This window comes from Amphiura filiformis, chromosome 20, assembly GCF_039555335.1.
Source record: "Amphiura filiformis chromosome 20, Afil_fr2py, whole genome shotgun sequence".
Lineage (NCBI taxonomy): Eukaryota > Metazoa > Echinodermata > Ophiuroidea > Amphilepidida > Amphiuridae > Amphiura > Amphiura filiformis.
Window position 1 is genome coordinate 44713164 of NC_092647.1, and position 15396 is coordinate 44728559.

Consider the following 15396-nt stretch of genomic DNA (forward strand, 5'->3'; position numbering starts at 1 on the left):
ATCCATTTTAGTGAAGTGCGCCCTTATATTGGTGACTTGACATGCACTGCAGAGCAGGAAATTAAATAAAATTGTGTATAATTTGCTTCAAAGTAAATGATAAAGTCATTAATATAATCAACTAAATTTTGCGGTTCTCGGATTGGGCGGTTCTCGAGATAGGTCTGTGCAAGGCGAACGTCGCTACATTGTATTCCTAAGGTTCGCTGTCCCGAAGGTTCGCTGTCCCGAAGGTTCGCTATTCCGAAGGCTCATTATTCCGAAAATTAAATAGGTTCTCTATTACGTAGGTTCTCTATTCCGAAAACAGAAAAGGTTCCCTATTCAGAATACGAAAAAAGGTTCTCTATTCCGAATATGAAAAAATAGGTTCTCTATTCCGAAAACGAAAGACGCGTTCTTTATTCCGATATAAACCACCGTGTTCTCTACTCCGAAAATGAAAAAAAGGTTCTCTATTCCGAATATGAAAAAAAAGTTCTCCATTCCGAAATCTGGGGCCCGTGACCTTTGACCTCTGGGGCCAAGATGGGCAAGTTTTTCGGTTAGCCATGATGTTACGAATTCCACTGCATATAACACATTCGGAATAGAGAACCTTTGTTCATATTCGAGTAGAGAACACAGTGATTTGTTTCGAATAAAGAAACTTTATTCGCTTTCGAATAGAGAACCCATATTTGAATATTCGAATAGAGAACCTTTTTCATATTCGAATAGAGAACCTTTCTGTTTTCGGAAAAGAGAACCTGTATGTGTTTTGGGAATTTTAGGAATAGAGAACCTTCGGAATAGAGAACCGTTTTTTTTCGGAATAGCAAACCTTTAATTACATTTGGAATAGCGAATGCTAAAATTACACGTTTGGAAAAGTGAACCTGTATGTGTTTTGGGAATTTTCGGAATAGAGAACCTTTGGAATAGAGAACCTTCGGAATAGAGAACCGGTTTTTTTTTTTTTTAGCGAACCTTTAATTACATTTGGAATAGCGAATGCTAAAATTACACGTTCGGAAAAGTGAACATTCGGAATAGCGAGCCTTTGGAATGGCGGATCTTCGGAATAGCGAGAGGACCCCCCTGTGCATACATTAATTTTGAAGATTTTTACGATTAAAGGTCCGTGACCCGATCGACAGCATCATCCCCCCGATATTTTTCATTGTTGATGAGGTTTTGGTATCACATGATAGATACTATTTTTCTCATTACTATCCTGAAATTTGACGCCCAAGTCGATGTATTTCGAGAAATCATGAATCACAGCGGTTTTTACAGGTTACCAGTTAAGCGAACCACACTAACTGCCGAGGAGACGGTATGCCGTATATAGTTATACAATTCCGACCTGGACGAGGTGGGCGATTTAGCTCAATCGATTAGCGCGTTGTGTTTTACGCGGGAGATGCCCAGTTCAAATTCCGGTATCGGATTTTTTTTTTCCTCTCCATTTTTAACCCAAACTTTTTATATTCATTTGAAATGTACATATTGCAAGGGAAATATATTTAGTTTCCTTTTTTTTCTGAAACGGAACGAAAAAAACCCAAATATTTTCCGCTCAATACGGGCCGGGCATTGTACAGCATTGTCGCCATACTGAACGGGAATTGTTGTTGTTGTTGCTTGCCTGCCCATAATGCAATTCACTTATACCAAGGTATTTGATTGCAAATTTGGCTATTTATTCACATTTACGCTGAAAATGCTCTCGTTTTCTCACAAAGCAGCATAAAGGGGCAATATTTGATATTATTATGTAATTTTAAAGACAATCCATATCCAAAACCAATAGGGTTACCCCCTTTAAGTTCCGAAAGAGCAAATCACTGAATAGGCCTTTTAAAATCAAATTCTTTGGATGGGCATTCAATAGTATCATATTTTGCAAGTTGAAATATCATGGATGACTGGGTGGGCAGTTGGCACATTGGTTCACCACAAGTTTGGTAGTGACATACATGTAGCCTGTGCGTATTATGCTGACCCAGTGGCAGTTTTGAATCGCACACGTAATATTACTCGCGCAGGGCGTACATGCCCACATATTACAAGGGCTCTTAGAGCACAACCAGAAATAGCAATGATGTTGGTACCGTACCAAACTATTGATGCGACATGCGCAACACTTTAGTACATGACACAAACCCCATTGTAGGCCTACATTCAGTACATGCATACGCATAGTGAGGCAAATTTAAGTCGCTGCCTTAAAATCTTTGATGACCACAAAATGCCTGCACAGCCTTACAATGGCACCTATAGATACATTGGTTCGCCATAAGCCTAGTGCCGTACACGGTACATGTAGGTGCGTATTTTGCTGGTGACAGTTTCGAATTGCACACGTAATGTTAGTCGCGCAGGGCGTACATGCACAAGGGCGGTTTCCTTATAGTGCAACCAGAAATAACAGCAACACTACCGAACTCATTGATATGACATGCACAACACATTTAGCACATGACTCGAAACCCCACTGTAGGCCTACATGCATACGCATGGGGCAAGTTTGAGTCACTGATCTTTGTTTACAAAATCTTTAAGGAACACAAGATACCTGCACCTGGTACCTATACATTACGGTAGTGACGTACTTGTACGTATAATTTGGTTCATCTCAAGTTTGGAAGTGACGTACGAATCGCGCACGTAAAGTTAAACACCCTGAGTGTACACGCACGCCTACAGGAGCGATTTGTCTGCACGCTTGCGGCGCAACTGCGAAAGAGTTTTGACGTTACTACCAAACTTTAAGGTGAACCAAATTATAGGCCTACCGTTTCTGGCAGAGAAGAACGGCAGTTGTTTACATTTTGAGAGCGTGCACAGCATGAAGTGGAGTTCTGATTCAATCGTCTGACAATCATTAAACAACCGACCGATAATATGATTAGTGATTTCACATCAAAAAGTTGGTCGGCACACACACTATATGCCCATGTCGTAACATTAAGTACGGTACAGGGCGCTCGCATCAATCTGAGCAAGGGACTGCCTGTCTTCTCTGAAACCGAGTGTAGGTGCATATGTTGCTGGTGGCAGTACTTTTTCGAGTCACACACGTACCTGTAATAGCAATGACATCACTACCGAACGTGACGTGCACAATAAATTAGTACGCCTCGTAAAATAGCTATTTCGTGTGAATCGTGTAACACTCGATGCGAGTAACATGCTTGCATACGGCGCGGTGTGCAGGTGCATGTGCATGTAGGCTATGTGTTATACTTATAGTCAGATATAAATGATAGCGTACACTCACCTGTATTGACAATAAAATAGGCTGTACTGTTAGTGTAGATGAAAATGCTGTTTGCCCTGATTGGTAACATGCTTCTGCTTATTTGTCCAACACTGCGCCATATACATGTACGTCATTGTACATGTTAGGTGAAAATCCTGCACAACAGTGTGGTGAACTGATGATGTCCAGTAATATCAGCAGTACAAGAAATATCAGTGTCAATATGTCATGCATGCATGGACGGTGACATGATGTATTTCAGTATTTACTGTTACACACTGTCCCCGGACACAGCGTAGCCGTAGTCATGCATGACAGACAGTATTGTGATGGATCAGTAAGCTTAGAGAGCCATACAAATAAACTTCCTATTACACTGCACACTATGCTTGTCTTAGAAATGTTGTACTTCGAAGTTGAAAACGAGAATAAACTAAATTAAAATGCATTTAGTGATGATCGGTGACACGGTGCAAAATTTGGCACCCATACCGTCGGTTTGTCATTGCAAATCACGATCAAAACGGCACAGCAATAAAATTTACAGACGGAATCACGGAATAATCACGAAAAATAGTTACCCGTGCAGGGTATCGTTTATTTTTTAAGTCACATAAATCTTATTGAAGTCAAAAAATGAACAAAAGTACGTTCAAGTTTCGTGGCTCAGTCATTGCGAGTCCAGCCGTGAATTCAGAAGAATATTATCATGCATAAAAATAGTTATAGGACGAGGATGGAAACAGTCCTCGGTAACCAAAAACACAAGTTCTTGCAGTAACCAAAAACACAAATCCAAATGCTCTCCCCATTGAACGTACAGAGAGAGAGACCAAAAACACAAAAAAGAGCCTGATTCGGTAACCAAAAACACAATTGGAGATCTCTCTCTCTCTCTCTCTCTCTCTCTCTCTCTCTCTCTCTCTCTTCTCTCTCTCTCTCTCTCTCTCTCTCTCTCTCTCTCTCTCTCTCTCTCTCTCTCTCTCTCTCTCTCTCTCTCTCTCTCTCTCTCTCTCTCTCTCTCTCTCTCTCTCTCTCTCTCTCTCTCTCTCTCTCTCTCTCTCTCTCTCTCTCTCTCTCTCTCTCTCTCTCTCTCTCTCTCTCTCTCTCTCTCTCTCTCTCTCTCTCTCTCTCTCTCTCTCTCTCTCTCTCTCTCTCTCTCTCTCTCTCTCTCTCTCTCTCTCTCTCTCTCTCTCTCTCGTCTGAGCCCTGTTGACCAATTTGGACGAGAGAGCTAAATTTGGAAATGTGTGTTTTTGGTTCGAGTGCACTACTGTTTCAGTGACCAAAAACACAAGATTTGAGATATCCGGTTTTTGTGTATTTGGTCACTAGACATTAAATCATCATTATCTTGACTAAAAATTAAAAAAAGATGACAAAATGGGTAAAAAACAGAGTTATTCTCTACCCTACATGTTAATACAAAGTTAATATCCTTTGATTAAACAGTCGAAACAAAACAGAAAGCCCTATGCGTGTACTATATGAATGACGACCCCTTCTTTCGACCTGGAAATCAATGCCATTCTTGGTCATTTATTTTTATTATTATTTAGGTAAAAGTACTTGTTTTTTTTTTTTTTTTTATGGGGGTTAATTCAAAGGGGTCATTTGATAAATTTCACTTACTTTTATTCATTACTTTTTTAGTTAATGAAGTTTTTTGGGTGGTATTTTTTTCGGGAGAACTATGGGATTTGTGTGTTTTTGGTCACTGTGAGCTATTGTAAGCCAAAAATTCCTGTGTTTTTGGTCACTATGAACAAGTTGAAATATCATTTATTACATTTATTTGCTTTTAAATGTCAAAGAGCCTTTTTTATCTAGAGCATTGTGTATTTCCTTACCTTTTAATTATCATATATCATCGTTTGCATTAGAAAATCGGTAGATATTATTTTTTTCATTTTGGAAAAGTGTGTTTTTGGCTTCCACAGGATATCTGGAAGCTTCAGAGAGAACTTTGTTTTTCATTTTTCTACAACAAAAATGTATCTACGATTTCAAAATATTGATTTCCTTTCTATTTTAACTGGTCTATATCATAAAACAATGAAAATATACTCTTGTAACACTTTTCATTTGGGTCCATTCAAGTTTGGAAACTGCGAGAGAGCAACGTAGAGATAGGTGCGAAAGAAAACGACTGGGAAAAGAAACTAGGCGGCCGCTGGCTGACCATGCCACGCCACACCCACTGTATCCTTGGTCAGTCATTAGCAGGGAGTAAATACGGGCAAATTATGGTTAATTTAATAAAAGTTGTCATAACTTTTAACTGATAAACCGTCGCTACATTAAAAATATAATATTTTGTTTGATTGTAACGTATTTTTGATATTTTTAATTTAGCATAAAAGCTAAAAAAATATATGAAATGAACTGATTCATATTTGTTATTTACGTTTGCTGATACTTTTAACCAATGAAATCGTGATGAATTTAAAGGCGAAAGAATTTGAATTGTACACTGTCATCACTATTTACTTTCAAAACTCACTGAAGCAGAATTGCGGAAGAGGTAATTAATTATTGTTCATTTGTGGTTGATTCTCTTTCAATTTGAGAACAAGGATTTATTGTCAATGCAAAGACGGAATTTCTCGTCATGATGACACATCATTGGCATGATGAATGGCATTGCATTGTCAATCATGTGATGTCATGAATCGGTAAGCTTAAACTGCGTTGACGTTATTAATTTACGGTAGAGACAAAATTTACGTGCCCGAAATTTAGCGGGGTTTTTGGCGTTTGGCACGAATGGCACCCACTCCCACTGCGTATACGCAGTTTGACGTCGCGCGCGTACTAACAGCTGGTGCAAGCCTGAGGTCGTGAGGTCAGAATCGGATGGGGTCGATATCCATGACACACACACCACCTCAATGCCTTCGGCAAAATATTTCCCTAAAATATCGCAAAGTAGTTTGATTGACAGATTTCACCTCTGACCTCGATCACAAACATGGCTGCGCCCAGTGGGACATTCACACACACACAAAATGCAATACACACGATAGTTGTGAAAATCAATCGCATTATTTGCCTCGTTTACCGACGTGCTTTGACAAGTTTGCAATAGGTTTTCAATTCATCTTGTATGAGAAGCAACTTAGATGGACTAAGGACAAATATTGCCACGGACATCGAATCCCGCATCGAATAGACGGCGAAAACATGACGAGATATCGAGATTTGTTCCATTGACTACCATGTACTGCGCTGCCCGTATGTTTTCATATATGCATCAGTTGATCATAATGTGTGAGCTTGTGTGTACAGCTAGCTGAGCATGCTGTACATGTATGTTGGATTGTGTTGCTTGTTGTTCCGCTTGTTGTGTACACGATTCTGCAAGGTGGGTTTCTTTTATATAAGGGGTGGTGCAATAATTCTGTGTAGGCCTACCCCTGGGGGTGAATTCTCAAAATGGTCTGCCAAAAACGCTTGCCCCCCCCTTTGGCCATGCCAAAAATCTTTGCCCCCCTTTCGACGTGCCAAAAACGTTTGCCCCCCCTTTTGATGTGCCAAAAAATCTTTGCCCCCCCCTTACACATGCAAGATTTTGGGGAACCCCAATTTAAAACCTTAAATTGTCTTATCATATAAGGCCAAATAAAAAAATAAACATGTTTCACGTCCCCTCCCGCTTCCTTTTTTGAGGTTTTCTCAAATAAATTTTTATTTTGTGAAATTCAGTTATAACTTTTCAAAAAATATGTCTAGGAAGTTGGGATGCTTTCTATAGCCTTGTTAAGATACAAGAAACATTTTAGGAAGGTTTTGTGATTTAGAGGGGGTGTAACTCTCAGAACAACAAATAAAAAAGGGCCTCCTCCTTTTTCCAGGCATTATTGTATGTACGGATTGTACGCTAAAACAGCTCTAAGTATGGGTATTTACACCAATTTTGTGATAAAAAATAGAAAATAAAAAGCCACCTCTTCCTCGTTTTTTTCGAAATCCCGGACGTGAAACATGTTTTATTTTTTACTTCGCCTAATGCGAGCGCAGCGAGCAGGAAATTTTTCATATTTGAATGTGTTCCTAACGTTTTCCTATGCCTTTTAGGGCGTAATGTAGAAACGGTACCCAAAATATCTGTGCCAAAAATTGCTTGCCCCCCCTTCGACCTGCCAAAAATCGCTTGACCCCCTTTTGACCTGCCAAAAATGCTTGCCCCCTATAATCCCCCCGGTACACATAATTATTGCACCACCCCTAACCAATACTAGTCTAAGTCTACCGTTCACAAACACTTGTTAGGGGCATGATGCAAAAAGGCGGCCCTGAAATTTTTGACCCTCTCTAAGGGGGCAGGGGACCTGAAAAAAATGACCAGGTGATGACCACAAATTTTCTTGGAAAAATTGAGTTTATATATGCTTTTCTATGGGGTTGACCCATAATTTTCATGTCAAAAGGAGGTCCCTGAAATTTTGAGGTCTGTAAAGTCCCCCTTACAAGACTAGTGTTTGTGAACGGTCCTTTACATTTAATTATTTTGTTTAAAAAGGTGATGATTTAAAACTCAAAAAAATGAGGGGTCTTGCCACCGTGGCTGTGCAATAATTATGAACCGGGGGGATTTCCAAACGGCTCGCCAAAAATCACTTGCCCCCCTTCTCGCCCGCCAAAATTCGCTTCCCCCTCTCGCCTGCCAAAAATTCTTTGCCCCCTTGCGTATGCCAAATTTTGGGATCCCAATTTACAAACTCAAATGGTCTAGATATATGTTGCGAGCTCAGCGTGAAGGAACATTTACGTATTTTAAGCGTTTCCGTCCTGTTTTCCACAAGCCTTTTATTTAAAAGGCGCCCCATGAATGTGTGCCAAAAATCGTTTGCCCCTCCCTCTTGGCTTGCCAAAATTGTTTGCCCCACCCCTATCTGCTCGCCAAACATTTCTTGCCCCCCCAATTTTACCCTCCCCAGGGCTCATAATTATTGCACAGCCCTTACTCAGTTACTGTACAAAAATTTATTCTGCAACCTACTACAGGAATTTTTAATAAATCGTGGCAATGTGATTTTCAATTTTAAAAGCGAGTGCATCCGAGTTAAAAGAATGAAACTAAAAGCATCGCTGGATGCTGTCCATGGTAAAAGGCAGTCTATAATCCTGATACATGGATAATAATTTGTAATTTATCATTGGCTAATATTATTTTACATTTTATTTTATTCTCATTTCCAGGTGCAGTAGAACAACTGAGGATAATGGCGCAATTCTTGAAAGACCGAAAAGATAATGATTTGGAAGTGAACAGCTGGCATCTTTAAACTATCTGTTGCATGCATTTAAAACTCTCCCAACATGCTGCTGGACCGATAAAGTCAACAATTTAATTTTTTGAAGAAAAATCTTATCTGGAGGTTTAACATTTTAAAAGAAATTAAATACTTGCATAGCAATACATGTTGTGCATAAACTAACTACATGCACGATGCAGTAGTAATTTAGTAAATATGAACTCCAATTATAAAAACAATAAGGACCTCAAAAAGTGACACTGACATGTGATGCCTACAAGTACAATGCAGAGTTCCTTGTACTATATTTTGTAGACTGTAAATTATAGCACAGAATGATTGGAAATGTTCAATGTGCAGGCATTTTTATTTGGTTAGCCTCAAGTTCGGTAGGCCTAATGACATCAATGTCTTTTTCGGGTTGTGCCATTACAAACCAACTAAGGCTCTCACCAATTCTGAGTTCCCGCCTGTTCTTGGCCTACCCGGGTCAAAGTACCTGAAAAATGGCAATTTTTTTTTTACAAAATTTGAAAAAATAACCTGGCAGTTATAGGCCTTAAATTACTCAGTTGTTATTCGAGGTTGGAAACCAGAGAAATACTGCTATATAAAAAAAAATTAAAAATTGGATTAAGTTGTACATTTTAATTACTTTTGCTTCTATTGATCAGCTAGCAATGCATACTAATTCAATTTGTCCCTGCCTGTTCAATAGAAGCAAAAGTTGTTGTCTTTAAATTTTTTCGAAATTTAAATCAGGTACCGGTACCCAAGTACATAATTACCTGTTAGTTGAGAGCCTACCAACATTGTACATGTGCGCTCTACGCAATTAACTTTATGAGTGCGATTCAATACTCCACCCGGCCCAAAAATTTTGCACCAACGTCACTACCGAACTTGAGTCAAACTAGGGTTCCGTGGGTGTGTGTGTGTGGGGGGGTGGCAGTGATGGGTAAGGTGTACCTTCATTCCAATAATTAAAAATCTCGATACTGCAAATATGACGAGTATCCACTTCAAGGGTTTAAGTCCAGAAGGCCCCAATTGCAATAGCTGCCATGTAGACATCTCAATAATTTTTGCATTTAATGTAGTGTACATATCTAAAATATGACACCTGGCAGCTATTGCAGATAGGGCCTTCTGGTCCTAAATCTTCGACTTGTAAATGCTTTATTATTGGCAGACAAACTATTTCTTTCATGAAGACTAGCATTGGCAGGTGTCAGTCAATGCTAGTCTTTTGTGAAAGTACCATAAAGTAGGGCTTGAATTGCAGTGAGGCTACCAAGGCCATTGCCTGCCCTATTTCAGTTTCGCCTTGGTACCCCATATCTTTGTCATTTTCAAGGCATTCTTCATCACTTGTTGGCCTTGGTGCCCTTGCTAGTCTTTTGGGAAATTGTGAAGGCTTGTGTGCAGGCCTCGAATTTCAATGTGTTTTTTTTTGGGGGGGCACCCATTTTCAAGCCCCCCCCCAAAAAAAACACATTGAAATTCGAGGCCTGCACACAAGCCTTCCCAAAAGACTAGTGACTGCCAATAGACAAACAAATGATCTTTTTGTACTTGCAATTCATTACTAAAGTTATTTTTACACTAGATATAAAAAAGACAAGAGTTCATGAAAAAAACACAACAAGAAAGCATGGTGAATATGGCCGGTATGTAGTTTTGATCACTGTTTATTTTGAGATTTGTAAGAAATAAAAAAAAAAAAAAGCACTATTTTTTAATTAAAACAGTATGAAGTTCTGTGTTTGCTTGTGTTTGGCATCAATAAACAATCAAACCAAAATAGTTCATCACACCTACTAAATAGAGAATAAATGAAGGGAATTTTTTTACTAGCCTCTACTATTGTGTGATGGAAGAAGATATCCAGTATACGTTCCCTACAAATTCCTCAAACTAAAAAAATCAGTCTACTAGTGATTGTAATCAGAGACAAGTCCAAAATTGGATTAAAACATTTAAATGAAATATAACTGAATTCTAATCTATTCTTAAACACTTGAGAATGTTCCTGCAATCTTATTGGTTCTTACCCGTGTGATACGACATGATATCACACGGGACAGCGCGTGTGCATCGACGCGATAGGCGTACTCGCTATTTGAACCAATTGGAGGCGCATAGCAACAACGGGACTGATCGATTTTAAGCCCTAGGTATAATTCCTTGCAAAATGTAGGATTTAATTTGATTAAAATTTGTAATTCTTTTGATATTTTTATTTGAATTGAAGTGTTTAAGAATGAGAATAAAGGTATTGTTTTTAGTCCGCTGTTGTGCATCTATCATCTCATATAACACGGGCGAGTTATTTTTGGCGAACATCTTGGCTTTTGTTTTACTTAAAATAGTGATGTCGCCCGTGTGCTATGAGACGATAGATGCACTACAGCGATTAAAAACAATACCTTTATTCTCTAATTAGAAACATTCAATCTAGAATTCAATCTAATTCGATTTTTTAAATCGCTTTGATTTTTTAAAATCCAATTCGATTCAATCTAATTTGATTTTAATTTAAGGGGTTAAAAATCAATCTAAGCAATTTTTAATCCCTTAAATTAAAATTGAATTAAATTATATTCAATCTGTCTAGATTGAATATTTCTAATACTAGATCTGAATAATTTTTACACATTCCATTACACCTAATTTATGAGTCCCGACTTTTAATACTAGTATTGTTCTTCAATTAGCAACATAGTGAAGTGCGTTTCTGAACTCCGTTATTTCAGTCCTTTGTTTTGTCTGCCTCTGCTGCAAAAAGCGACATGGAATGGCTCACAGGGGCATTGGTCAATGGTGACTGGCAGTTGGTTGTTACTTGTACAGTAACTCTCATCTTTTGGCAGGTCTGAACCGGGGGTCTGAAAAGGAAAATAGGATTTTAGAAAATTTGTTAGGGTAGAGCTGGGACAGTGGCACAATACCTCCAGCATGGGGCTGTTACAGCAGCTTCGTTTGAAATCCTTGCCCCCACTCACACATTCCCAAATGAACACACTCTTCAATAAAAAAATCAGCATTTCCCCAGTCCCCTTTGGTGGTGGTGGCAGATTTACCCCCATCAGCTACATGTAACTGTTCTCTTGATTGCGAAAGTCTAGTTTCGTCACTGGAGAATGTTACCCTGAACCCCCCTGTGGTGCGGTGTCATTCAGCACTGAGTGATTTCATTTATGGGGCAAATTATTAACCCCCCCCCAGTCGGTCGCACACCACAGGGTTCATTTAGGTGTCATATTTGGGAACGTTCACAAACACTTGTAACAGGGGGGGGCCTAATGCCCAAAGAAAAAATTGCCGGGGGGCTTTAAAAATTTCACCTTAATTTTTTCTTGTAGAACATTAATTTACACTATTTTCTATAGGGTTGACATTCATTAATCATGGCCAGAAAGGGGGCCCTGAAATTAATATTAGGTCTGAAAGTGGGGCCCTGAAAAAATATTTCAGACCCCCGAAGCTGAGAGGGGGGGCATATGATTTTTGGCACATATTCTTGGGGCGCCTTTGAAATAAATCGCTCTAAAAAGTCTTAGGAAAACCGTGACGGAAATGCTTAAATATGCCAATTTTCCTGAAGGCCTATAGACCATTTTAAGGTTTGCAAATTGGGATCCCAAAAGTTTGGCATGTGCAAAAGGAGGGGGGGGTAAATATTTTTGGCAATTTTTGGCGAGCCATTTGAAATTTTACCCCCCGAGCTCATAATTATTGCACAACCCCTAAATGCAGTTTTAAAAATATGTATAAATACATACTTCATCAGAAACAAATCAGTGTTTTGTATTTTGAAGGTGGTTATGGGGCTGGCATTTTCTTCTGAAGGGGGTCCCAAAAATACAGGGGGTCATAGAATTTTCAGACTAAAAATAGGGGTGGTTATAATTTTGTTAACACCCAAAATAGGGGGGGTTATAGAATTATTAAGGGCTGGTGACTTCACAATCGAAATATGCGTACAATCTATGCAAAGTGTTTGCGCGCAACGCGCGCCGTATTTACACTTACAATAAAAAATTGAACACGCTCCATGCACTTTCTTCACTATAAAGTTTTGGTGCTTGCCGCGCCGTCGTTTTTTTTGAGTCTGTGTAGGTGGAAGGGGGGGTCATAAAATTTTCGACCCAATTTAGGGGTCGTAAAAATTTTGCTCACGATAGGGGGGAGTCATACATTTCTCCGGTCACCGACATATTTGGGACCCCCCTTTCCGAAGAAAATGCCAGCCCCTTATGTGTGGAAATTCTAAAACTAAAATCTAAATTAACAGGTTTGGACGTTTTCTTTTGTAATGAAGACATTTGATATTAATAAACAAACACTCGTTGGGAGACACTCAGTGATATTAAGTGCATTTTAGGGTATGAACTCGTGAAAATACTATCTCGACATTGCCGAATTCCACAGTCTTGCACTACTGGCGAAGGGAACAGAATCCGAAACCGCGGACAAATACCTCGTAATTGTTACGCTCGTAAGGCCAAAATTTCCATTCTTAACTATTTAAATGGAATAAGAGAGTGTATACCACACATGGACGAGTTGATTTACGAGAAAAATTTACAAAATATTGTTGTATAATGCCGAGACTAAAATTTAGCCTAGCCGAAAGCTTGAGATTCCCATTGAGTTTAATACGAACCTGTCAATTCAATTGACCATTATACCAAAAACATGCCCACATTTCAACTCGATTTTCTACCAAACTGGTAGTAGATCTCCTACAATTTTTTTTTTTTAAATAAATGAAAGTGTTATTTACCTACTATATCGATTTCAGTCGAGATCTACGACTGGAATTCCTGTAATTCGTTGCCAAATATTGGTAATTTCCTCATTTTGCACCACACAAACCAATGGAAAACGTTACTTCCGGGTCGCCGAGAAGGCAGGAAAAGTAGGCGGGGCTTGTGAGAAAAACTTCTAGAATCGTTTGAGCCTGGTTTGAGCCGGGACGGTAGAAACACCGAGTGCATTAAAATATACGAACCCAATGTGGTGGTGTGCATGACACATGATGAGGCTGAGGATGAATATCTTTATTTTCTCTGACATACGACATGTACGAAAACAGGAAACACTGTCGAAGTTTGTACATTTTAGCATGACTTTTTGACTTCAAATTGATTTATAATCACTGATGATATGACTACAAAATCAACACTCGACTCGTGCATTAGCTGCTACCAATTCTGTAAGTGTAACTGTCACGGTCATGTATTGGACTATCATGACTATTGCCTCAAAATTATCATGCAATCACTCAGCTGATCATGCTGATTGTCTAGCATTGTCAGGCATGCATGAATGATTATTTACAGAATAAACGATAGGAATTTTTATTTTGACTATCCTCTACCGTGTGATAGACGACAGGCAGGTCCAATATTTTAAGTACTAGTTAGTGATGCCGGCGCAGCCGGTATCCACTAGTACCACTACGATGAAAATATTGGACCTGCCTGTCGTTTTCCTATCGTTTATTCTCATTCTTAGTCAGTTTAAATACTATTTTAATAATTGTAAACTATTTTTAAAACAAAAATTAGGTTACCGCCATAAAACTCCCTTTTTCTAAAATGAACGAAACTTGTTTACAACTTCACATATCTTTTTTTGTTGTGCGTATAGTACTGCTAGCGTGTGCGAGTATTCAGCAATGCGTCTACTCATACACTGCGATACATACGCAAACCTCTATGAGGGTGTTACCTACGCTCATCGTCATGATGACGTGGGGTCGTCTACAGTCTGATAGACTACACCCAAAATCATGCGATTATCCAATCAGATTAAGTGCTACGTAATAGACCACTCCCACTGACTAAGAATGTGTGTTCTCCTCTAGCTCTGTCATTCATGTCTGAACGCTGGGCGGCCACGGGTGTTCGAATTCGGCACAGTCACATGCATCATGTGCATGGTCATTGGTCACCTGTCATGCTTGTCGTTGCAATTTAATTGCAAACACATGAAACATGGAAATGCATCAATAAATGAAAGTGGAAATTGTTTACTGAATGGTGTAATTTGATAGTGGTCCAAGGTGCTCTGACGAAACACTCCGATCGCCATGCAATCTACGTTTTTAGGCCACTGGGCCGGGACAACGGATAGCATTTTCATAATTTTCGGGATTAAATATTCTTCCAACCTGTTCAACGGAGATGGTATTTTCATTTCATGGTAGGTATACTACCGGTACTACAAATATACATGTACAATGGTTGAATGGGAATTTTGATTAAATGAATCGTCAGCCTGTATGCGATTTCAAAATACAATACGAACGCTTGACCTTGGAAAATATTAACCAATCACATGTGTGTTGCCATGGTCGGATTCACTTCCGTGACACGCACGCGTGAGTGTTCATCACCATGATCACATGGTGTCGGTGTACGCGGACGATCATCACAGTCAGTGTTGTGCAGCTGTGTTTATTCAATCAAAAATTCCCTATACGAAATGAACCTTTAATTTTTTTTATTGTAAAAAGCAGACACGGAAGGGGTGGAACTAGGGAATTCGTGGAACTAGGGAATTCGTTTGCAAAAGTTATATAATTCATATTTTAATGAACGCGTATTACTCATTGGGAGAGAAATAAAATGCACGCTGATGTTGATGCGCCTAATGCACACGCTCAAGAAGAAAAAACCCATGATTTTTACTTCCTAACAATGTTGGAAAATACTTCATAGAACTAAATAATTATAAATGCATCATTCCGCCCGAAATGAATCAATCCTACTTGACAAGAACGCGCGAAAAATACTCACAAGGTCATATTTTGATTCTTGAAACCCTGTCCATCAAATTGAACCAAAATTAGTACTAATTACACACAGGTTTACTTCAATA

At 39.0% G+C, this 15396-nt stretch overlaps 1 protein-coding gene and 1 long non-coding RNA gene across 4 annotated transcripts in view; both read left to right on the top strand.

The window, feature by feature from the left end:
* The window catches only part of LOC140142344 (uncharacterized), a 209518-nt gene that overhangs the window by 131417 nt on the left and 62705 nt on the right, over nucleotides 1-15396 (top strand). The gene's annotated exons all lie outside the window — the stretch shown is intronic.
* The window catches only part of LOC140141798 (uncharacterized), a 30084-nt gene continuing 20408 nt past the window's right edge, over nucleotides 5721-15396 (top strand). The window contains exon 1 of one of the 3 annotated variants that reach the window (XR_011857457.1): nucleotides 5721-5771. This is a non-coding gene — a long non-coding RNA (uncharacterized lncRNA). Of the gene's footprint in view, nucleotides 5772-13592; nucleotides 13727-14421; nucleotides 14719-15396 lie in introns of those variants that run through there. The other 2 variants (XR_011857455.1, XR_011857456.1) reach the window with 2 other exon arrangements.